Below are 12,633 nucleotides of genomic sequence, written 5' to 3'. Positions count from 1 at the left end.
ATCTCCAAGACATAACTTAAGAAAATCTTCATTAACCTGAGTCAAATATAAATTAGCTGATAGTAATATTTCCCTGGCTGCACAATTCAGACAGTACAAGCATGGGTGAAAGGTACTTCATTTTAGGGAACCTGTTGGCTCTGACATCCGTATTGGGCAGCACTGTCATATACAGGACTACTGGATGGGAAAGTAGATATGAAATAAGAAAAAAACACTTATGAGAATAATTTCATCAACACAGGGTAAAGATGATGGTACTTTGACTATGGATTGCAATAGTGGGGTTAAAGGTAATCTAATTCTGGGTTTATTTTAAAGCAATGTCACAGAAATGTGTTTTCTTGATTGATTGTACAGTCTTTGTAAAATTATCTCAATATGCCTCCAATATTTTTTTATTAAGGAAGGGGATTATAGAATTTCTCTTTTGTGAAACCATGAAGACTGAGGAAAAAGCTGTTGAGATGGGTCAGTTTTGTATATACTGGATAAAGACATTCAGTTAAGGAATTCAGAGAAGCCAAGCCTGGAAATATACATCCAGCTTTCAAGTAACATGTTTAAATCCTTGAGAATGAATAAAGTCATGTGAAGGATATATGACAATATAAGGGTTGAAGTTTTTATTCCTGGAGGAGAAACCAGTCAAGGAAATGGAAAAGGTAGAAGGAAAAACAAAATAATGTCAGGGAAGCCATGGGACAGGGCTATTTTAAAGTAAAAGTAGTCAATATGTATGAAAAAGGCTACCCATGAATCAAATAAGAGGAAGGATAAATTAGACTTTTGAATTTGACCATGTGAGTGTTATAGATGATCCTGCATTATTTTGGTGCAGGAAAAAGCCAACTAATATGGTTTTGTGAAAGAAGATGGTAAATATAGATGGTTCACTCATGGAGACAATATATAGACGATTTCTTAAGGAATTTTGTAAAGAAATGTATAGTGGTTGGAGGGGGATATGTATAGTAACATAATACATACAGGCTGGTGGTTGTAACACAATTTATGATACAGAGCACTATTGATATCAAGAATACATACCAGGAACTACATAATTCATGTCCTTTATATTTCAATAATGAGTCCGAAATCTTAAGTTTGATTTTATTGTTATCACCTTCAACTTCATTTCATTAGAAATTTTACATTTCCTTCTCCAGCAAAATGTAGGCTCCTAATCTGTCTTTCATTTATATTTAAATACCATTCTGTGTACATATACATCATGTATGTATATATATATATATATATATATATATGTATATATATATATATATATATATATATATATATATATATACACACACACAGACCCACATGTGTTTAAACATAGAAGCACAAGATATCTGTACACATACACACAAACACACACATATAAGTAGATATAGTCACTATTATAAGACCAAATGAACAGGTGAACCAAATTATCTTTTAGCCACCAAACTGTCTCTGAGACAATAAAATCTTTCTTAAAGCCTGCCTGCAGTTTTGCTATATTCATTGGAAGCATGTGTTTGGGTCACTATTGCTTATTTTCAAGTCACTATCCTTGAAGCTGACCTATTTATGACCCATTATTCTTAATTGAAAAAATATGTTTAATGTACCAATTCAAATTATTGATGGAGTAAACAGGTGAAGCTATAAACCTATTACAAAATTGTGCTCATTGTTCCATTTTCCCTCTAACAATTACTGTTTTATTTCTATTAAATTTCAGTAATCCATACCACACTTACAGAATTTAGAGTAGTTATGTTTGTTACTTTATGATGAAAAGAATTTTACATTATTATTTATTATTATTATTTATTTTATGTTTAAATACATCTGATAAATGGACAAGTCAGTCTCACTGAGTGTGTACTAAATACAAGATATTGTTATCAGAATTTTAAAATATGATTTGGATCACCATTCTAGGTCTGTCTACACCAGCAGTGCTTAAGCTACTAGAGCAGCCACATTTACCAACATTGCTTTAGATTTAAGGCAGATGGACTTTCAAAAGTCCTTGAATTAATAAACACAAACAGGTTTGAACTGGTGGCCTACTTTCAAACAAGTCAATAAAGCAAGTATTTATTTTTAAGACTTGACTTTGAATATTTAGTTCTTCAACAAACTTTATAAATTATTAACACTTAAAATCAGCTTATTATGGCTTATGGGAGATAAAAATATAATCATATATTGAGATATGATTATGACTCTCAAAGGATTTATAATTTGATGCTAGGGAGAAAAGAATAACAACATGAATCCCCTTAAAACAATATTTATAATACAATGGAAATGTGATAAAGCTATTAATCAAGTATATTGATCATTGTATAATTTTCCTATTAAAAGTGTCCTAAACTTTAGAAGTACCACATTTTCATTAAGTAGATCTATAGATAATAGCATTTTAACATAGTTTTTACACACATGCAAAGATAACTCCCATTTTTTTGTGTACTTGTTGTTTCAGAATAAAAATATCAGGGTATATCCTATTGTCTTTCTTAGACCTTTATTTAAAAATTAACTGCATTCATTAGTTGTGAATTCATGTCTCTGTTGTCAAAATTTTTTGCCTTTTTCATGTTTATAAATTTATTTCTAGGCAATTACATCTTTAAAATATCCTAACTGTGCATCATAAATACATTATTTATACTTGTAATTATTGTATGCAACCACTATTCATAGAATGACTATCATTCCTTTTTATTTAACAGACTTCAATGTTTTGGTGATTCGCTCTATTTTCAAAAGAATAAAAAAATCTGAATTCAGGTCTTGAGATTAGTCTTAAGAGAAAATAAAATACTTTCAAACTCATTTTGCTAAATCCCTGACTTTATCTCCAGAGTCTATCCAAGCTTATCAAATGATCACCATGTGAATATTTTTTACTTCTAAAATTTCACTTAAAAATCAAAAACATTACTATAAATTTCCTTGAACCTGAAGTATACAGAAAAGAGAACTATGGAAATTACCTACTATCATTTAAATAATATACAAGAACTTGAAATATTTGAGAAAGATTTTATAATTTATAATTGAACATCATACTCTCATAATGAATTCTTAACAGCTTAACATTCTTTTCTAAAAGTTTGCATAAAACAAACACCTTATGTTTTTGATTAGCTAAATTTGCATGCTTTAAAATCATTACATTTAATACATATTTTTGAGAAGCCAAAAGTTTTCACTGATATTTAAAAAAAACCAAAAACCTTAAAGGTTAAGTTCAAGTTAAAATGTGAACTTTTTAATGTACTCAAATCTGGGGCCTAAAAATGACAAACTGCCATAGAAAATGAATCTTTCTACTTAAAAATATATTCTATACATGTATATTCTGTTTTCCTCGAAACTTTTCCAACCTGGCTCCTATGGAGCTGCAGCATGTACATCCAGAGGAGAAGTAACATCGGGGTCTGGTGAGGCGGTCTCTTCGGTGCCTTCTTGAATTTTCCCCCCTTTTAGCAGTGTTGAAAATAGGTCTGGAAAAGCATAGGAAAGCTATATCAAATTTTCCTTAGGAGGTTTTTTCCATACTGTTTTAACAATTTTGCATGGTGAAGGTGCTATATGGTACGACATTAAATATTCATTTTCACTAATGAGTCCTCCCATGTCAAATTAACAATATCCTCAAAATAAAGAAAATTACATTATATTAATTCAAATTAGGATATATTTGAAAATATGCATGTGTGAATTAAATAAAGGCATCCTTATAACTACACATACATATATACAGTTTCTAGGGAAAGCTGAACTATTTAGGATGGTATTTTAATACAAAATGAAATATGATGATTAAGGACAATCTGGGACTTTTTAAGGCTCTCTTTATAATCTGGACTTATTAAATATTATATGCTCTTAAACAAAAATATGAGATGAATTGTCTAATAAGAAGTATTCCCATGTGTACTACATAGAATATTTTAATATATATACACATATAAAGCTCATATGTGTGTGTGTGTGCTAATACCAAATTAAAATATATCTAATTATATTTTGACCTTGATTAATAAAAGGTATCATAGAATCATATATGATCAATAATTTCTTCAAGTAAATATTAAAATTATTTATAACATAAAAATGTTTTTATTTTTCTACAATATTGATGTGACAAGTAGGTAAACAATTGATGATTCAATATATTCACAATATTTTTACTAAAATATACAAAAATGCTATTCATATGAGTACCATCTTTAGCTTTATTTAAAAATAACATGATAATACATATTTAAGGAAGAGAGTTTGCCGAAATAGTAACCATTAATCTAAATGCTCTCAGTGTTGTTGGATCATTACAACTTGCACAAGGCTTGAGTAAACATTGAAGAAATAACACTATTTGAATCCTTATATTATGAATGCAGTGCACAGAAATTGTAAATGATATCACTCCCTCATTTCTTTGGGGGGCTAGAATAATAAAAACAAGTAATAACAGTTTAAATTTTACAAAGCTACAAAGAAAGATACTAATTTAAAGCTATCATAGTTGAAGGACTTTTTACCGACCTATATTTTCATATTTAAGATTTACAATCCTTTACAAAAGGGACATCTGAAGTATGTGATTACTTTGTGTTACTGTTAAAAATCACATGAAGAACATGAATTTTTACAAATATTTCTAAATCTACTTACACATGACTGACTACAGCATAGTCATACATAGAAAAAACATATAGCTACTAAATGTCTTTTATTTAATAAAATACAAATCTATCAGAGCTTATTATTTTATCTGATACATTTTTTCTGAATATTCTAAAAGTCTGTATTTGACTATTTCAAAGTCATGGTTAATAAAATAATAAGGTATGTTTAAAAATTAGTTTTTAAAAACAAATTATCACTTGTATAAGTGGTAATTTACAACTAAAATTAGGAATTACAAATGTGTTAGTGTAATTTCTTTAATAGTTTGTCAGAATAAAATTAAATCAAGATAGTCATTACAAATGAAAACTAAAAGCAGAAATGAGAATTATAATTGCAACCAAGAAAAATCTGACAGAAATTCATACTATCCTTCTGACTAATGAAGTTAAAAACTAAACAAAGTGAAGTTTCTACTTACAAACAGCTTTCTTTCTTGCTGAAATATGTGCAAATTTATTTCTCCTTGTAAATAAAACCCACTGAAACAGGAAAATGTATTGCACATTTTGAAAGAGAAACATTATCGATGGCGTATTTTAGCATTAATAATACAATATTATTGAGAATAACGGTGATTTAATAACAAAAAATTCTACAGTGAGGATGTCCACAAACATAATACTACAGATATTTAGAAAAAATAATTTAACACTAAACAATCAGAAAAAAACCTGCTGAACTGAAAATGTGGTCAAAGATAGGCCACTGTGACAAAAACCTTTCAAACTAAGGTCAGATGTCATAGAGAGTAGTTGTAACATAATCAAATGAAAGCTTTCCAATTCATTTATAAAATGAATTCTGTGTTAAAGACATCTTTTAAATCTGAAGCAGTCACAGTTCAAACAAAGAAAAACAGAAAGATTAGTTTTATTTAAAAAAGGGCTCTCATCAATTTCTGCCAATCATGTTGTCATTTTTCTTCAGGAAAGCAAAATTCAAAAGATTAAAAGGAGCATGCTATGAAAGAAAACCAACAAAAAGAACCAGGGAAAATTTTGTCACTGAAAAAAGAACAGTCCCTGAGAAAACTTTTCAGTTATAAGATATATAAACTAAGCACATTTTAGAGCTGATACTAATGATCACTTCATTTTACTTGACTTAAATACTGAATATATGTTCAACAAACATCAGGTACTTAAGTCCCCCAAAATAATATGTTGAAATGCAATGACCAATGTGGTGATTTTTGGAGATGGAACCTTTAGGAGGTAATTAGGTCATAAGGATTGACTCTCCCACCCCTCTGCCACCATACACACCACCATGAATGGAATCAGTCCCCTTAAAAAAAACACTCCTCAAATACTCTTGGCCTTTCCACAATGTGAGGGCACAGTAAAATAAAGAGCAATCTATGCATGAGGAACACACCCTCTCCAGTCACCGAATCTTCCTCTGCCTTAAATTTGAAGTTTCCAGGTCTTTAGAATTATTAAAAATAAACTTCTGTTTTTATGAGCCACCCAACCTATGATAATTTGCTATAGCATCTGAACAGACTAAGTAAGGTGCTATAACAGGAGGAAAATGACATATTAGCACATACATGGTTTTAGTATAATTATCTCAAATTAATAGACAGAACACATGCGTACTGATATCAGCAAATATTTAAAGACCATACATAAAATTGTTGCAGGCAATTTAAAGCAGCATTTTTTAAAAGAGTAGAAACTGCAGTTCAAAGGAAGGTGGAGTTTTCTAATCATACTGTTTCTTCAAATACAAAGATGAATAGACAAATGAAGCAAGAGAATGATAGCAAGCTCTTGAACATTAAGTGTTTCTATGGTATCAAACAAAGACTTACAAAATTATCTGGCATTAAAGTGTTTTAAATTTACCAATGATGCTGGAAGGCAATGTGTGTCTTCTACTACTATCCAAGCTCATATCTGAAATTCTAACCGCATATATGGTGTTATTAGGAAGTAAAGCCTTTTCTGGTAAATTAGATCATGAGGGTAGAGCCTTCACAAATGGGATTGGTGCCCTTATTATTGGACCTCAGAAAACTCTGTTAGAAAACTCAGAAGATGGCCCTCACCAAAACAGACCAAGCTCACCAGAATCTGATAATTCACCCCGATATCAGGTTTCAGCCTCCAAAAATATAAATAACCATCATTTAACAGCCATCAGGACTGTGTGCTTTTTATTAGAATCTAAGACAAATACCTACTGGGGTGATGTGCTACAATGCCCTAATGCCCCCATTTTTGGCAAAATATATCATGAAACATCTCTCTACAGTGAATATTTTGAATAATATTGATCTGGAGCTAAAAATAGTATATGTGACAATGGACAATGCTTGTGGTAGAAAAATAGCAAAATTTTCTGTCAAGTAGCTTATTTTCTTAGTTGGTTTGGTCTGCAATACCAAGTACCATAAACAGGTAGTTTAAGTAAAAAATGTTTTTGTTTCAATGTTATGAAAGATGAGAATTCCAAGAACAAGCTACTGGTAAACCCAGTCTCTGGTGAGGGCACTCTTGTTTGCTTACAGATGACCGTTTTCTCATAACAACCAAGAACAGAGTGATAAAGTAAACTCTCTTCTTATAGTTATAAAACCCAGTCATGGGGACCCATCCTGATGACTTAATTACCCCCCAAGGCCTCATCTTCTGATACCATCACACTGAAGATTAGGCTTCAGCACATGAATTGGGGGGAATAACATTCCACCCATGGGTCCTGAAAATTGATGTCCTTTTTGCATGTGAAGTACATTTGTTCCATTCTAATAGCCCCCCAAATTTTATCTTGTTCCAGTATCAACTCTAAAGTCCAGCACCTCATCTAGATATTATCTAAATCAGATGCAGATAAAATTGGGTATTTTTCCTGAGGCAAATTCCTAGCTGTCAACTTGTGAAACAAAAGTTATATGTCTCCAAAATATATAATAGACATTCCCATTCACAAAGGGAGAAATAGGAAGGGAGCAGGAGGTGACATCCCAATCAAGTAAAAAACCTATTAAGCTCTGTGAGGTCCAAAGTCTTGAGAATAATCCTCTTTGGCTTCATGTTAAAACTTCTGGGGACTCAAGAGGATGGAAATGCCACCATTATGGCTCAGAAAATTCTGCCTACATGGTAGCTCTCTGTGATAGCCCTATCCATGTCTTAGGTCTCTGCTGGGCAAGGGTCATGCCCTCATATCTCCACGTAGCTTCTTTTAAGGCCATTTGTCCTACTGTGACCTAAATTATGGCCCTGATGATCTCTGAATTGCCTTTTGGGTTTTTCCTTTCCTTTTTCTTGAACAACAGAACATATTCTCAGCCTTCCTCTATTCTATCCCACATTAGGCCCTAATGACAATCTTTCCACTGGTACAATTCCATCTCTATTCCTGGCTTCTGGTGAGAAGCTGATTAAATCTGTTGTTCATACCCATACCAATTTCCTTACCCAATGGTCTCTCTGCCACATCTTTGGCATCCTCTTCTGATCATGTTGTCTTATTGTTTACATTATGGGCAGGCTGATAATTTTCCAAATCTTTTAAGTTCCAGTTGCATTTGCCTAACAATTCCAACTTCAATTCATTTCTTTCTATTCACATGTTCCTGTAAACAGTCAGAAGAAACCTTCAATAATTAACTTTGAAATCCACTCAGGAAAAGAAATAATAATAACTTGCACAATCTACCTTCCGCAATTAAATAAAATAGAAACAATTCATGTAAGTTACTTGCCACTTAATAATAAGGATTTTCTTTTTGCCACTGACCAATAACATAGTTCTCATTTGTCTGAGACCTCAGCAGAATAGATTTATAGTCTATATTTCTACCAGCATTCTGTACATGATTATTTATGTATGCAACAAGGAAATAGGAGCTTTCTCTGTAGCAATTTTTTTTTGAAACTTCACCAAAATCAGTTTTAAAAATCCTTTTGTACAAATATTGGATTTTTCTAGTATGTTTTCATAAAACTTTTCTAGCCTCCACCCCATAACCTAGTTTCAAAGTCGTTTCCAAATTCTTAGGTATTTGTCACAGGATCATCCCATTTCTCAGTACCAATTTGTCTTCTTTCATGCAGTTATAATGGAATATTGGAGACCAGGTGGCTTAAAAAACAAACATGTTTCTCATAATTCTGAAGGCTTAATGTCCAGGATCAAGGAAGATATACTGTCAGGTGAAGGTATTCCTCTTTTTTTTAGATGGCCAGATTCTCCTTGTATTCTCACATGGCAAACAGGAAAAACGGGGGAGGGAAATTCTCTCATGTGTCTTCATATAAGAACACTAGACTCATTCATGACAACTCAGGACCCCAAATAGGCCCTACTTCCAAATATCGTCTTATTGTGAATTAGGCCTCAACCTGTGAATTTGGGGGGAGGGGCACAATCCTTCAGTCTATAGCAGTTGCCACTAAAAATTACCTGTATCTCTCAGGTAACCTAGAAATCCAAATCAGTGTACCTATTTTTGGCTTAATAGGCACAGCTAAAGCCAACTGGTATTGAGATGCTTTCAGAAGGTATAAACAAAGCTCAGTTCTTGAACCTGGGAAGGAATGGACACTAATCCACCCAACAACTACTCTACTGACCACTGGGAGTCATCTGATGAGAGTGCAGGATTCCCCTGAACCATGGGAATTTCCCACTCTAGGTACTATATCCCAGAGTCACAACCAAAACAAAACAAAACAAAACAAAATAATAATAATAAAATTAAAAATTAAAGTTCTTTTGACAGTTTGGAATGATAGTAAAAATATTTGGAACTAGGTAGGAAGGACAAAGTTAGAATAATGCAACAATAAAAATATCTCCATTTAATATTGGCAGAAGGTGAATGTAACTTAAAACCACGATAAGATGGCAACTGGTGGGCAGAGCACCTCAAATACAGACTCAAGAGTAAATTTTAAAGAATACATAAATTTTGTGGCTCTGTAGTTTTAAATGCTCTTATTAGATACTAGGTTTTCTTAAAGGATTGCTTAAAAATGAACTATACAGATGTTTTCAGCTTCTGATTATGGTGGATTCACATATATTAGGCTAATGGTGAAAATTAACTCTGGGGCTGGGGTAGAATGAGAATATTTGAGAGGGACTTTAAGGAAGCAAAAATTAAAGGAGGTGATACCCTTGATGGATGAGATTTATGAATATTTGATAGTTTGGATTTCCTACTCTGCCCAATAAGCAATGAAGGTAAGCAGGTCTACAATGAAACATAGACTCAAGCTGAAAGGTGCAGCTTCAATAATCCTATATTGAGGAATCAGAGGTTGAATATTCTGGCTGTTAGAGCACTTGGAAAATAGGTTGGAGGGTAGGACTGTGAAATAGATGAATCCAAAAGCTGCATATCAGATCCACAATCCTCACCTGACTCAAGCTGTTGTGCTGAAGAGACTGAAAGCAGCACAGGGAAAGCAGCTGACAGCCTGAAAGAGCTCAACAGATTTCAGCACCCCACTCTAAGGGAAATAAGAATTTGTAGTTTAAGCCCAATGAATTCACAAGGCTTTGTAAACTCTCCATCTTTCCACTGAAATGGCAGAAGAGCCATATTTTAGTAATAAAAACTTTCTCTTTAGATTAAAGGATTGTCTCTACAACCAAGAACAAACCAAAATAGAATGAAAATACCCTAACACAGTCTAAAGCCAAGCCTTCAAAGTACTATGTGAGCAAATTAATGCCCAGCTGAAAGAAAACACAAAAGTTTTTGGAGGAAAGTAACATTCAGTCTGTCTAAAATATTCCTATTTCCAGTATGAAATAAAGAGTAACAAACAGGAAAATGTGACTCAGAATAAATAAAAAAAAAATCTGTCAACTAAAACAAAGAGACAAACTAAATGTTGAAGTTAGTGAAAAGGACTTAAAGTAATCAGGATAAATCTGTTAAGGAATCCATTAGATGGCCACAATGAATGAAGATAAGAAGAATTCAGTAAAAATATGAAAAGGGCAAAATAAAACAAAACCAAGAACTAAAAATAAATTCTGGAACAGAATAATGCATTAACTGAAAAATAAAATCTATTAGTTGAGATGAAAAATGTACTGGCAAAAAAAATTAATTAACCTCAAATACAGGCTAACAGAAACCATCCATATAGAAGTAGGAAAAGAAAAAAGAAAAAAATGGAAAAAATAAAAAGAACCTCAGTGACCTGAGGCCAGAATGAAGATGACTGCATCTCAGAGCAGGCATCCCAAAGAGAGTGTTAGGCCCACCCTTCCGGCCCCATCTCTGTAAGACATTGCTTCCATCTTGGGGCACCTCAACAGTTATCTCCAGTTATCTCAGCTATTGCCGCCATCACCTTTAGTTGAAGTAGTATACCTTGAGGGAACCAGCAGGATCTGGTAGCCCAACATCAAGGTGAGGAACAGACAAACTGCATGGGTACTACAAGAATATAGGGTACAAACTGTAATATCTCATATCCATACTGCAAGAAAGGAAGACACAGACAACATGAAAATACAAGAGAGGAAAGTTCCCCAACCAAATCAGGATACTATAATAACAGAACCCATGGACAGTGAAGTTGAAGAAATGTCAGAGAAGGAGTTCAGAAGGTTCATAATTAAAATGATCTGTGAATTAAAGAATGACCTAAATGAGCAAATACAGGCAAAAATAGATCCCCCAACAAAACAATAAGAGAGCAAACACAGGTAGCAAAAGATTACTTCGAGAGAGATAGAGACTCTGAAAACAAACCAAAAAAAAAAAAATAGAAACCAAATAAAAATCTCAACAGAAAGCATAACCAAATGACTAGATCACTTGAAAGAAAGAGGGTCACATAATGAATACAAAGTATACAATCTGGAAAATAAAATTGATCACATAATGAAGAGAGTAAGAAACCATGAACAGAATATCCAAGAATTATCGGACAGCATCAAGAGACCAAATCTAAGAGTTATTGGAGTAGAGGAAGGCACAGAGTTTCAAACCAAAAGAACGCACAATCTCTTCAATGAGATAATATTAGAAAACTTCCCAAGCGTGAAGAATGAATTGGAAAACCAAATACAAGAGGCTTACAGGAACCAAATGTACAAAATTACAACTGATCTACACCAAGGCACATTATAATGAAAATGCGTAGCATACAGAAGAAGGATAGACTCTTAAAGGCTGCAAGAGAGAAGAATCAGATTACATGTAGGGGGTGAACAATTCGTATCTCAGCAGATTTTTCAATCCAGACACTCAAAGCCAGGATATCATGGAACAACATATGCTAAGCTCTGAAAGAAAATAGATGCCCTCCAAGAATCTTATATCCTGTAACACTTAGCTTTAGATTTGGTGATGAAATAAAAACCTTCCACAATAAGCAAAAGTCAAAAGAATTTACAACTGGAAAGCCTGCAATATAGAACATCCTATTCCAAGAAGAGAAAATGAAAAACAATGATGAAAATCAGCAGAGGGAGAGTAAAAACCAACTCACGTCAAATACCAAAAATAAACAAAAAGGGCTGGGAATACAAAGCATGTCTCAATAATAATGCTGAATGTTAATGGCCTAAACTTACCAATCAAAAGATGTAGGCTAGCAGATTGGATCCAAAAAAAAAAAAAAAAAAGAACCCAACAATATGCTGTCTCCAAGAGACTCATCTCATAGGAAAAAGACATCCACAGACTGAAGGTAAAGGGTTGGGAAAAATCATAACACTCGCATGGGCTGTGGAAGCAAGCAAGGGTTTCCATCCTCATATCAAATAAAGTAGAGTTTGAGCTAAAGTCAATCAAAAGGGATAAAGAAGGACACTAATACTGCTTAAGTGAACCATATACCAACAAGACTTAACAATTATAAAATATATATGCCCCAAACAATTGAACATCTACGTTCATCAAACTCTTCAAGTTCAAGAGTCAAATAGACCAGCACACAATAATTTTGGGTG

The 12,633-nt window shown here is 32.9% G+C and overlaps 1 pseudogene; it reads right to left on the bottom strand.

The window, feature by feature from the left end:
- Positions 1-12,633, bottom strand: part of LOC143410631 (ephrin type-A receptor 6-like) — an 86,333-nt pseudogene that overhangs the window by 29,939 nt on the left and 43,761 nt on the right.

The sequence above is a fragment of the Callospermophilus lateralis genome, chromosome 11, assembly GCF_048772815.1.
Source record: "Callospermophilus lateralis isolate mCalLat2 chromosome 11, mCalLat2.hap1, whole genome shotgun sequence".
Taxonomy (NCBI): Eukaryota; Metazoa; Chordata; class Mammalia; order Rodentia; family Sciuridae; genus Callospermophilus; species Callospermophilus lateralis.
The sequence above is the reverse complement of the archived record's forward strand: the minus strand, read 5'-3'. Positions and strand labels throughout refer to the sequence as shown.